The sequence below is a fragment of the Mustela nigripes genome, chromosome 1, assembly GCF_022355385.1.
Source record: "Mustela nigripes isolate SB6536 chromosome 1, MUSNIG.SB6536, whole genome shotgun sequence".
Lineage (NCBI taxonomy): Eukaryota > Metazoa > Chordata > Mammalia > Carnivora > Mustelidae > Mustela > Mustela nigripes.
In genome coordinates, this window is record NC_081557.1 from 109673455 (window position 1) to 109687455 (window position 14001).

Below are 14001 nucleotides of genomic sequence, written 5' to 3' on the forward strand. Positions count from 1 at the left end.
ACCCTGATTTTTGGAGACAAGAGGGAGGAACTTGAATGGCTCATCTGCAAGCTTCACTTCTCACTCTGCTCCTGTACAGATGGACTCCTAGCCAAGCAGCCTTCCTATTACAGAGACCAGGCACAGTTCCCTCCTGTCCTTGAGGTCCCTGACAGCCCATGGAATTTTTCAAACAAGCCAATCACATCTTCCCACAGGAATCAGGGAGTATAATATTTTCTTGATACTAAAGTCTAGTTCCAATAGTCCCTGGTTGTTCACTTTGTTCCTAAATGCAACCTGTACATGGTTCTGCATGACACAGTACCCTCCTCCCCTAGGCTTTGTGCATGCATGACTAATACACTAATACACTGTTGTTGACTTCATCTGTCCAGTGTTGTGTGACATGCATTTGCTCATCCCCTAGCCCTATGGTAGAAATGAATTGGGTGAAGAGGAGGCCAGTAAAATACTTCTGTACATAAGGTTTTGTTTTCAAATGGCAAATTATTATGCACTTTTCTTTTTTTTATTTTTTTTTAAAGATTTTATTTATTTATTTGACAGAGAGAAATCACAAGTAGATGGAGAGGCAGGCAGAGAGAGAGAGAGGGAAGCAGGCTCTCTGCTGAGCAGAGAGCCCGATGTGGGACTCGATCCCAGGACTCTGAGATCATGACCTGAGCCGAAGGCAGCGGCTTAACCCACTGAGCCACCCAGGCGCCCTATTATGCACTTTTCTGATGAATTTTTATGTGAGCAATCAACTGATTCATAAAAAGATGCAACTAAATTTAAAATGATACAAAATATCAATTTCAAAATAACATGACAAAGTGACTATTTAATCATACTCAGCTCATAACAGAGCAAATGAGTAAGTGAAATAATTCATGCTATAAAGTATTGCTATATGAACTGGCAACAGAAAAAGTTGGTAAAGGTACATAAAAGATAATCAACTCTATCTTTAAGAATTAGAACCAAGGGCCTCCATAGTCATCTGCCATCCACTCGGTGTTGTACCCATGGTTAGAAATCTACATGATGGGGGCACCTGGGTGGCTCAGTGGATTAAGCCTCTGCCTTCAGCAGAGTCATGATCCCAGAGTCCCGCATTGGGCTCTCTGCTCAGCTGGGAGCCTGCTTCCCTCTCTCTTTCTCTGCCTGCCTCATTGCCTACTTGTGACTCTTTCTCTCTGTCAGATAAATAAATAAAATCTTTAAAAAAAAAAAAAAGAAAGAAAGAAAGAAAAGAGATATATATTATGGGAACTCTAGGGATCTTCCCCATCCTTCTTTTAAGATCCAGGCTAGTTGTGGCCAAGTATAACACTTGTGTTGAGTTACTCTCTGTACTAAGCTGTCATCTGCATAGGTTCCTTTGTGTGGCTTGGTCATCGTTCAAATCTTGGGTCTTTGGCAATCCTTAGGGCCACTGGATACTTTTGCTCCAATTCCTCAATTTTAACCATTGTGAAGTCTGTTATTCAAGGGATACACTTGGCAAACAGATAGTCCATCATTAACTGTACTAAGTCAAGCCTGGCCTGAATGGAAAAGTTGATAAAGTTGGTTTCTGTTAGGATGTGTTAAGGTGGGTCCAGCTGTGTGTTATCTTGGAAGAGTAAACAGGAAGGATGTTGGGGGTCTTCTCTTTCTTTGAGTGCACTGGGATATTTTCTTTCTTTTTAGATTTTAATCTCTCCTTCTCTTTAAGCCTCTAACCTCAGTAACTAAACATTTGCTTCATGGTCATAAACTTTCTTGCTTTCTTTTTCCCCATGTTCACACCTCACTCTTGTTTCTTTTTTGAAGCTGTTTTAAAGAGTAATTAAAATTAGCATGTGCAAAGCAAACAAGAGAACACAAATGAGGTGGAAGTAACACAGAGGTCTGTGATCAAGTTCATGCTGTCAAAGGCAATGGTAACCTCCCTGTGACCCCCACCTAGGCAGAAGCGACTGGGAGAAGGACAATAACCAGTATCTGACATGTTATAATGTAAAAAACGTAATGTCCCTAGCTTGGTAATACCAAACGTGCTTTGCAACTTTTGGTAAATATTAATGTTTTTATTATGTTGATCAGTAAGTTGGTACCAAACTATAGCCATAAAATTAGCTGTGTTTCTCAAAGTTCCAAAACAGGGACTAGCTAAGGGTCACCTGTGGTCCCCTAACTAGCTCATGGCCTGTTTCTTGAATGACCTGTGAGGTAAGAATTATTTTTACTTTCTAAAGGGCTGCAAAAACAAAAAACAAACAAATAAAGAACACTATGTAATAGAGACCAAATACAGACTGCAAAGCCTAAATATTTAATGTGGTCCTCCATAGAAAATGTGCAGACTTCTTTTTCTGTGTTGTTCATCAAAGCTTTATATTTATTTATTTAGTTTTAAAAATTATTTTTATTGACATCTAATGTATTATTTGTCCCAGGGTATAGGTCTGTGAATCATCAGTCTTACACATTTCACAGCTCTCACCATAGCACATACCCTACCCAATATCCATAACCCAACCACCCTCTCCCTACTCCCCCACCCCCCAGCAACCCTCAGTTTGTTTTGTGAGATTAAGAGTCTCTTACAGTTTTTCTTCCTCCTGATCCAATCTTATTTCATTTTTTCCTACCCCTCAAACCCCTATCCTGCCTCTAAATTTCCTTATATCAGAGGGATCATATGATAATTGTCTTTCTCTGATTGACTTACTTTGCTCAGCATAATATCCTCTAGTTCTGTCCACATCGTTGCAAATGGCAAGATTTCATTTCTTTTGATGACTGCATAGTATTCCATTGTATATATATATATATATATATATATATATATATATATATATTTATATATATATATCACATCTTCTTTATCCATTCATCTGTAAATGGACATCTAGGTATCTAGGTTCTTTCCATAGTTTGGCTATTGTGGACATTGCTGCTAAAACATTCAGGTGTATGTGCCCCTTCAGATTACTACATTTGTATCTTTGCTGGGTCATAGGGTAGCTCCAGTTTCAATATCTTGAAGAACCTCCATACTGTTTTCCAGAGTGGTTGCACCAGCTTGCATTCCCACCAACAGTATTGGAGGATTCCCCTTTGCATCCTCGCCAACACCTGTCATTTCCCGATTTGTTAATTTTAGCCATTCTGACTGGTGTGAGGTGGTATCTCATTGTGGTTTTGATTTGTATTTCCCTGATACCCAGTGTTGTTGATCACTAAAATGTTCAGACTTCTAAAGTAGTACAGACTGGATTGTACTGATCACTAATAGGTATTTTTCTTAAATGATTAGTTCCAAAGTTCTCAGATTTCTTGATTTACTGCATCCTTTGTAATCTGATAATTTCCGTGGTGTCCCTATGACTAAAGAAATACTTGAAAGTTCTGCTTATTGAGTAGTTAGTTACAAACAACATGATGCATATTATGTGCTAACAATTTAATAGTAATTTGAAAAACATGATACATGTAAATTAAAAGAAAAAGTGATGTTTTTGTTTCATTTTAAATAACCATAATTACTTATTAATGTGTGTGTGACTGTTAGGCCTAGATAAACTTCTTAAAGCCTGAAATGAAATTAGACACCATCATTCTCATTTCCTCCTCTACAGTGATTTTCACACCCTTTGAAAAATATCATCCACTGAAAAAACATCTCCAGAGATGTGTCATCAAAGGAACATAGCATAATCCACTGTTGAAATTGTAAACTACCTCTAACTAGTATATTTCAGGTAAGGAAGATACAGAGTATCACTGCCCTTGCCTAGAAAAAGTAAAATATACTGTGAGTTTGTTGTGGAAAACTTTTATGCCCTGGCACAGTTTGAGAACTTTAGGAAGAGTTGATTTATCATAAAAAAGTGTAAACCTCAGAGTTATGCCTGCTGTAAGAATAATTTTTAACATTTGTCTGAGCCATTTAATTTTTGTCACATGTTATGTAAGTATACATGACAATCATAAAAATCTGTTGTTAGCAACAACAGTAGCTAATCCTCAGTCTTACTGTGTATCAGGAGAACTGATGTTGTAACAACTTTGCATCTTCCAATACATAAATATGGTTTATTTCTCAATTTATTTAGCTCTCTTTAATTTCTCTTACCAAAGTTTTATAATATCCAATGTACCAATTTCATACATATTTGAAAAAATTTGCCCTGATTATTTCATGATATTTGTTGCTATTATATATTGTGTCTTTAAAATTTCATTTTGAATTGTTGATAGAATATTAGTGTACGTTTTGTATATCTGCCTCTTTGCTGAGCTTAATGTTAGTCATATTACTTTTATTACAGATCACTTAAGGCATTGTCTTCTATAAATAAAGATAAATTTACTTTTTATTTGCAAGCCTTTTATTTTTTGCCTTATTGCACTGCTTAAAGCTTCTATTATGCTGCCAATAAATGTAAGTAGATATTCTTGGCTTATTTCTTATTTTAGGGAAGTATGTTAACTATAAGGTTTTCAGAAATGTCCTTAATCATGGGCATGAACATTTTGTCAAATGTTCTTTTTCTGCATCTATTAAAAAAATTACATGTGTTTTCATCTTCATTAATGTGATGAATTATACTGACTGATATTAGAATGTTAAACCAATATTGCCTTCCTTAAACAAAGGGGGATTGGTCATAATGTATCATTCTTTTTATACTAGGTTATATTATACTATTGCTAGGATAGATTGCTGATAATTTTATTTTTCCATTTGTGTCCATGACAAATGCTAGTCTGAGTTTTCTTTTTCTGAGGTAACTTTGTCTGGCTTTAGATAAAAAATAATTCTGTTCTCACAAAATGAGTTGGGCAGTGTTTGCTTCTTATCCATTTTCTGAAAGAGTTTGTTTAGGGTTGGTCTTATTTCTTCTTTAACTGTTCAGTAGAATTCATCAGTGGTATCATTTGGGTCACCTAAAAGTCTGAGGAAAGGTGTACACACACACATACACACACACATTTATATATAAAATGATTTCAATTTCTCTAATAGATATAAGAGTATTTGAGATTTGCTTTTTCTTCTTGTATTAACATCAACTTTGGTCATTTTTATATTCATGGAATTTGTCCATTTCATCTGGGTTTTAAGGTTTATTGGCATAAAATTGTTTGTCATATTCCCCAATTCCTTTTGTATGTTTATAACATCTGTAGTCCTGACATTTATTTGATTCCTGATGTTGATAATTTGTATCTCCTCTCCTTTTTCTTGATCAGTGTAACCATAGTTTATCAATTTTATTGGTCTTTTTATTGATTAAAGCCCCAGATTTTGCCTTAGGGGATCTCCCTATTGGTTTGTCTATTTTTAATTTTACTGACATCTATTTATTATTTAGTATTTCTACTACTTATTTTGGGTATCATTCATCCTTGTTTTTCTAGCTTCTTAGGATGGAGATCTAGATTATTATTTTATAATTATTGATTTTCAGCATAGCACGGAAAGATTTGATCACTAGGTGGCAGCAATATATAAGGAAGGACACAGTTCTGATTCTTGTAGGAAGTTAGCTGTTCAAGAGAAGCACAACCACTTTGTCAGCCTCCCAGTAGTTGGTAACCTGAGTGACTTGCTAATTTTCACTAGGAATGCATTTTAAGGCTGGAATTGATGAAGCAAAGCAATAGCTTCTTCCCTCACACACTCTGACAAGATTCTAAGTATGATATTTAAAAACTTCAAATGCTTTTAGTGAAAAATATTACTGAATGAGCAATAGACTTCAAAACGCTTCCATTGCACTTGGGGCTACCTCAGCCTCAGCTCAGATGGTCCTGTCTTCTACCTGTATCTCTAGCTGTATTATGAGCTCCTGGTGAGGATTTTTTTGTCACCTTTGGCATTTAAAAAAATTCATATACTATCATCATTCTCCAAATTTAGTTATAGTTGTTTATAGGACATATTTTTTTCAGAGTCCACAGTCTCTCATGGTTCATGTCCCCCTCTGTTTTCTCCCAATTCACTTCTTCTTTCCTTCTCCTAATGTCCTCCATGTTATTCCTTATGATCCACAAGTAAGTGAAACCATATAATAATTATCTTTTTCTGATTGACTTATCTCACTCTGCATAATCTCCTCCAGTTCCGCCCATGCCTGGTGGTGGGCATTAAGAAGGGTATGTTTAGCATGGAGCACTGGGTATGGTGCATAAACCATGAACCTTGAAACACTGAAAAAATTAAATTAAATTTAAAAAGGACTTTTTTTTTTTTTTTTTTTTAACCAATCAGAATGCAGAACACAGAACTGGCTGTGTGTTTTTTTTTTTTTTTTTTAACTTTTGTATTTTGAAATAATTGCAGGTTTACAGAAAAGTTGTAAAAATAGTACAAAGAATTCCTGTACATTCTACTGGTGAGAGTATTTTACCTCCCTCTGTAACCCTGGTTGCTAGCACTATTCCTCATACAGTTTACAGAGAGTAAGGATTCAATAATTACTAAATTGCCCGGGTGAGATTTGGAAGGATTTGGATTTGCAATGCCATTGCCTTCTTTAAGTCCTTTTGTAGAAAAGGTTGGAAATGAAATATTCCAAATTTGGAATATTTTGAACAAGACTGAACTGATAAGTTTTTTTTGTTTTTTTTTTTTTAAAAACCCTGATAGGAGAAATAGGTCTGTAAACTATAGCTATTTTATTATTTATGTCTGTATAAGGCATCTTTCTTCCTACCTTTTTACTTTTAAACTTATTTTTTCATTACATTAAAATTTAATTTCTTAAAGATAGCATACAGTTGGTCTCACCTTTTCTTATATTCTAAAAGTCTTTTAATGAAGTATTTAATTTATTTAAATTTAATGTAATTATTGATAGAGTTGGGTTTACCCTAACATCTTGTTATACAAACTAGTGGAGTTGTTCTCAGTTGGGTACAATTTTGCCCCACCGGCGACATTTGGCAATGTTCAGAGTCATTTTTGGTGGTCTTCAAGGGAAAAGGGTGGTGGTATTGGCACGTGCTGGGTGGAGGCTAGGGGTGCTGCTAAACATTCTACAATGCTCAGGGAAGCCCTGACAAGATATTATCCATGTCCACTCACGATCATCATCATAGATTATGGGACAGGAAGAAAAAAAGTTTTCCCTTCTTAGGAGTTCATATTCTGTTGTCTATGAGATTTGATGTGTGGTTTTCAGAAGGGATGTGGATATGCGTGTGTGCATGCTTGTACTTCAATGAACAGTTACCTGCTGAATAATTAGGAGAACAAAGAAATATATCTGTAGTGGCACCTGTGTGGTTAAGTGTCCAACTCTTGGTTTCTGTGAGATGTCAAGGTGGTGATATCGAGCCCTGTGTCAAGCTCTGCACTAAGCCTGGAGTCTGCTTGGGATTCTATCTCTCCCTCTCCTGTTGCCCCTCCCACTTGTTAGCTCTCTCTCTCAAATAAATAAATAAATAAATAAATCTTTAAAAAAGGAAATATATCTGCAAATTGCCCGGGTGAGATTTGGAAGGATTTGGATTTGCAATGCCATTGCCTTCTTTAAGTCCTTTTGTAGAAAAGGTTGGAAATTCCTACCACAACACTGTCCCTTAGCTCTGCCACTCAAACATTTCCTAATGTAGTTTCAGAAGGAAAAAATGTACTTCTTCAGGGAGGGAGATGTATTGTGGGTGAAATGGCGATTCCCAAAATGAAGGTGAAATGAATTATATATATATCACCTCCGTGTATGTTTATAATCTCCATTCCCAGCAAAACTCCTTATTTATTTCTCTTGCCTGATTATTGGATGTTGTGCCTCTTCCTTCAGGCATGTTTGACTTCTTTGTTCTGGCATTTCATCCAATCTTCGTAAAGTCCTTGACTTTAGTTTCATGGCTGACTTTCCAGGTTATTCATCTAGGCACTGCTCATGTTACCCCTTGAGACATGGACAAAAGTAGAAGTAGAGTCCTGCCTGGCCTTGTGTGGTTGGTATAAGGGAGAACGTGGTAATTATATTCCGAATTGATCCAAGTCTAAGAAGTGGAGTTGAGGATAACATCTGCCTGGAAAATGTGTGCTTTTATGGAGATCTGATAGGTGTTAGAAGAGAGGAAACCAAAAATATTTCAATTCAAAGAGCAAACCTGGGTTGGAATAGCTTCAGGCAGTATGTTCTCACTTCTGGCTGGTCATCCCATCACCTGTAGGCATTTATAAACTATAGATGCTATGGCGCTGTCACAGACTTTACTCAAAGAAAACCATCCAGATTGGGATCCAAGAATCCGTGTTTTCCAAAAACATCCCAGGTGATTCTGATGATCGGGTGAGTTTCAGATACTGGACTCTGGGGATGTTTGGTGAAACGCTGGTTTGCACGGATGACTACATTTACAGGTCCTGCCATATCTGGGGATAGGGTTACCGAGGTTGTGAGATGCAGAGTATATTATTGGCTCCTGAGTTCTGTTTGGGCCCAGCCAGATCTCTGTCCGTGTGCCCTCTTGTCCTTCACCCTGAAGCCAGTTCCTTATTGCTTGTGTTCCTGGCTTTAGATAGAGTGTTGACCTAATGCATTGATCTCATCAATTTGGATTGGACCCTACTGTATTTCCCTTGGCTCATGATAGTGGAACAAAAAGAGAAGAGGTTAATCTTTTAAACTTACTACAATACCATATGTATTTTTTCCATAACATTTGTGCCATAAAGAAGGAGTAGTGCCCAAGCCTGGGAAGCCTCTAACAATTGGCATGTGTATGTTGGTACTGAATTACCTCTCTTGAGTGGCTTAGGTCATCTCATCATTTGTTGCTAGAGATTTTTAAGCTGTTAAGATATTTGTGGTATAATCTTCAGGAAATTGGTGTAATTACACACAATGGGAACTCACAATTAAAAAATGACCTTACCCTCAATCTATTTGTAATGTGTCTTTCATTCATGATTTCTTCTAAAAACTTAAACTTCTTTGTTTTCCTATTTAACACATTCTTATTTTTTAAATTTTCCATTTTATTAAAAAAATCAATTATTACAGAACATATGACTTAAAAGTACCAGTCTTCCCACAGTCTTTCCGGATTTCAAAATACTTAGTGTTCTTAGTTTGAGACACTGCTGTGTATTAAATATAGTGTGGACGTATATTTAAATATATAAACACAAGTGCATTATTTGAACACATAAAAATGAAAGCTAACATGATAAAAAGTAGGCTTGGAATGTGAATCATTAAGTTGATTCTGAGATGACACTCATATACTAATTATATGAGTCAATGAACAGAAAGATGAGCTTTCCCACAGCACCTCAGATGCATGTTTTTTGAGTTTGGTATAAACAATAAAGACTATGTGAGATTACAATGAAACTCCAGGGGTTCCAACAGTGCTCTTTGGAATTTCGATTTTAATTGAAGCATAATTGATATACAATATTATATTAGTTTCATGTGTAAAACATAATAATATGGTATTTTCACATTGTGAAATGATTGCTACAATAAGTCTAGTTACCATCTGTCACCATGTAAAGTTACAAAATTTTTCTTTTTTCTTGTGATGAGAACTTCTAAGATTTATTCTCCTAGCAACTTTTAAGTATGCAATACAATAAAATTGATGATAGTCACTCTGCTGTACCATGACATTTATTTCATTATGGAAGTTTGTATTTTTTGATAACTTTCATCTGCTTCACCAATCCTCCAAACCCCTCACCACTCAAAACTACTAATCTGTTCTCTGTATCTATGAGTTTTGTTTTATTTGTTTAGTTGGTTTTTAGATACCACGTGTAAGTGAAATTATACAGTATTTTTCTTTTCAGGCTTATTTCATTTAGTATAATACTGTCAAGGTGCATCCATGTTTTCACAAATGGCAAGATTCCGTTCTTTTTTTATGTCTAGTTATATTCCATTGTATACCATTTATTGCTATCTATCCATCAGTGTACATTTAGGTTGTTGACATACCTTGACTATTGTAACTAATGTGGCAATGATCATAGGGGTTCAGATTATTTTCTCCACATCCTCGCCAACACTGTTATTGCTAGTCGGTTTCAACAAAGCCCTTCTAACAGGTGTGAATGATGTCGCATTGTGGTTTTCATGTGCATCTCCCTGATGATGAGTGATGCTGAGGATCTTTTCATGTTTGTTTGCCCATGTTTAATCAGATTGTTTGTTTGTCACTGAGTTGTACGGGTTCTTTATGTGTTTCAGATGTTTACCACTTATTGGATATATAACTTGCAAATATCTTCTCCCATTCAGTGGGTTGCCTTTTCACTTGTTGATGGTTTCCATCACTGTGCAGAACCTTTTTGTTTGATGCCGTCCTGCCTCTTTATATTTGCTTTTGTTGCCCTTGCCTTTGCAGATCCAAAAAACCATCACCAGCACAGAGGTCAAGGATCTCACCACTTATGTTTTCTCTAAGGAGTTTTTCTCTGTTTGTTTGCTTCAGGCCTTATGTTCAAATCTTTAATCCATTTGTGTTAATTTTTGTATATGGTATAAGGTAATGGTCTAGTTCTATTCTTTTGCGAGTGGCTGTACAGTTTTCCTAACACCATTTATTGAAGAGATGGTTTTTTCTCCATTCTATGTTCTTGCCTCTTTTGTCATAAACTAATTGACCATATATGCCATATATGCAGGTGTTTATTTCTAGGCAATCTATTTTGTTTCATGGATCTATGTCTCTGTTTTTAAGACAGTACCATACCATTTGATTACTATAGCTTGTAGTATAGTTTGAAACTATAATATAGTAATAGAGTTTGAAATCAGGGTACATAATGCCTTTAGCTTTGTTCTTCGTCCTTAAAATTGTTTTGGTTCTTTGGAGTCTTTAAGGTTTCATGCAAAATTTAGGATTTTGGGGGGACACCTGGGTGGCTCAGTTGGTTGGAGACTGCCTTTGGCTCAGGTCATGATCCCGGAGTCCCGGGATCGAGTCCCGCATCGGGCTCCCAGCTCCATGGGGAGTCTGCTTCTCCCTCTGACCTTCTCCTCACTCATGCTCTCTCTCTCACTGTCTCTCTCTCAAATAAATAAATAAAATCTTTAAAAAAAATTTAGGATTTTTTGTTCTATTTCTGTGAAAAATACCATTAGAATTTTGATAAGAATTACATTGAATTTATAGTTTGCTTTGGATAATGTAGGTATTTTAATAATATTAATTATTCTAAACTATGATCATGGGGTATCCTTCCATTTATTTGTGTCTTCTTCAATTTATTTCATCAAGATTGCATAGTTTTTTAGGATATAGATTTTTTTACCTTCTTGATTAAATTTACTTCTAGTATAATTAATTATTTAATTAATTAAAAATTTTTTAGAGGGGGAGAGACAGGGATAGAGGGAAAGAGTCAAGAATCAGATTCTTAAAATCGAGTCCGATTCGTAACTGACTGATTCACCTAGGCATCCTCCCTTGGGATTTTATTACTTTTGATACAATTATAAAAGGGACATTTTTGATGTTACATTTTATGTCCTTTTTATCTTGGAATCCCTTACCTCATTATTGTAGTTATATTTTCTTTTTTAAAATTAAAAAAAATTAAATTTATTTGATAGACAGAGATCACAAGTAGGCAAAGAGGCAGGCAGAGAGAGAGGAGGAAGCAGGCTCCCTGCTGAGTGAGCAGAGAGCCTGATGCGGGGCTCAATCCCAAGACCCTGGGATCATGACCTGAGCCAAAGGCAGAGGCTTTAACCCACTAAGCCACCCAAGCATCCCTATGGTTTTATTTTCTACTTTTTTTCTTTTAATGTTCATACCAACTTAATAAACTTAATAATTCTTTATCCTGTATTTACCTTTACTAGTGCGTTTGTTTTATCATTTATTTTCCTATGTTTTCTTATGACTAATCAGGGCCCTTTCTTTTCAGTTTAACAAAGTTCCTTTGACGTTTCTTGTAAGACTGGTTCAATGGTAACAAACTCCTTTAGCTTTTGCCTGCCTGAAAACTCTTTCTCTTCCCTTCAAGTCTGAGTAAGCTTGCCGGGTAGAGCATTCTTGAAGTGTTTGTTGTTGTTTTTCTTTGTGTCACTTTGAAAATATGATGCTGCTCCCTTCCAGCCTTCAGGGAATCTGCTGAGCAGTCTGATAATAATCTTATGGGAGTTCCCTTATATGTAACAGGTTATTTTTCTCTTGCTGCTTTTAATATTCTCTATCTTTAACTTTTGACATTTTAGTGATTAATGTACTTGGTGTAGATTTGCTTGGGTTTACCTTCATTAGAACTTTTTGGGCTTCCTGAATCTGGGGGTTTGTTTCCTTCCTCATTTTAGGGAAGTGTTCAAGTCATTATTTCTTCAAATAAGGTTTCTGCCCCTTTCACTCCCTCTTCTCTTTCTAGGACCACTCTAACATGAGTATTATTCCACTCAATGTTGTTCTAGTAAGTCCCTTGAGCTATCTTCATTTTTAAAAAATTCTTTTTTCTTTTTGCTGCTCTTTTTTGGTGAGTTCTGCTGCCTTATCATCCAGATCACTATTCCTTTCTTTTGCTTCATTTATCTACTGTTGAAACTCTCTAGCATATTTTTCAGTTCCATTACTATATTATTTGATTCTATGATTTCTGTTTGGTACTTTCTTATATTTTTTATCTCTTTGTTGAAGTTCTCACTGTGTTTATCCTTTCTTCTCCCTAGTTCAGTGAGCATCTCTATGGCCATTACTTTGAACTCTCTATCGGTTAAATGACTTATCTTTATTTCATTATGTCTTTTCCTGGAGTTTCACCATGTTCTTTCATTTGGAACACATTTCTCTGTTTCCTCATTTTGCGTGACTCTCTATGTGTGAGACGAAGCAGCTATATCTCCAATTGTGAAGGACTGGCCATGAATATGAGATGAACCTTATTGTTTAACATTGCTCTTGCTCTTGGTTATCCCTCAAACCTGATTAATTTTTGATAAGTTATTCAGGGTGTGTGAAGACCTGTCAGTGTTCCAAAGGAGGGATGTCAAGTAGCACCTGTTTTAGGCTGATTGGAAGCCTATATACTGTACTGTGAGACTGAAATTGTAAACTCTGCCGGCCTCCAGACCAGATGTTCAGGGGTGTCTCCTTGGCAACAACTGGAAAAAATTCATGTCTTCAAATGAGTGTATGAGCTCCTTTCTGGAAGAGACTGGTGAGCAAGGCTAAGGGAGAATACAAAGGTGATGTCCTCCAACCTATGTTCCCTGAGAGTCTCAGAGACTATTTCTATAGCCTCTAGATAAGGTAAACCTGAAGCCTATTCCTCAGGCTGAAGCTTCAGGGCAAGTAAATAGGCCTTTTTCATAGGAGTAATGGTGGTGTGTTTTAGTCTGCTGCATCTGTAATGCCTTGAGGATGGTAGCCTGCCAAGAATTGTCTATCTGATTGTTTCAGACCCAGAAGGCTCAGAAATGCAGGCCTCCCTATACACCAGAACAAGATGTTTTAGGAGCATCTGTAGTGTGGTCTGCATGTGCCTAGCAGTATTAGTGGGGCTACATATGACCTCAGGAGTGGGGCACCTCTGTCATCTTTAGCAGGGCCATGGGTGCAATGGCAGGGCATTCTCACCATCCCTAGAAAAGTAGAAAGAAGTTGCAAAAATATAGCCACCAGTGCTGGCACTGACAAGGTAGAAGGAGAGGCAAAAATGGTATCCACTGAGCCTCCTTCCTCAGCTAGTCCCAACAGTCTTCTTACTCTCCTGCAGATGCTCTAAGATTAGGAAATGAGTCTCCATAATAGTCCAGGTGCTTTTCAAACTGCTGCTTCTACACTGTGTCCTGGGGCTAGTGAGTCTGGACACAAGGCATTTAAGAGTGGAATCTTAATGATTCCTATAGCCCTATAGATCTCCTGGATGTAAGCCCTCTAGCCCTACAGATCTATAGCCCTATACATTTCCTGTAGCCCTATAGATCTCCTGGATGAAAGACCCATAGATTTTCAAAGCCAGATATCTTGGAGGATCATCTTTCCTGGGCATGTCCTAAGCATTGCGGGTACCTGATTTTGGGC

General features: G+C 36.6%; 1 pseudogene; it reads right to left on the reverse strand.

Moving 5' to 3' along the window:
* Positions 1-959: 959 nt before the first annotated feature.
* On the reverse strand, positions 960-1768 carry LOC132013407 (rRNA-processing protein FCF1 homolog; annotated as a pseudogene).
* Positions 1769-14001: the final 12233 nt, after the last annotated feature.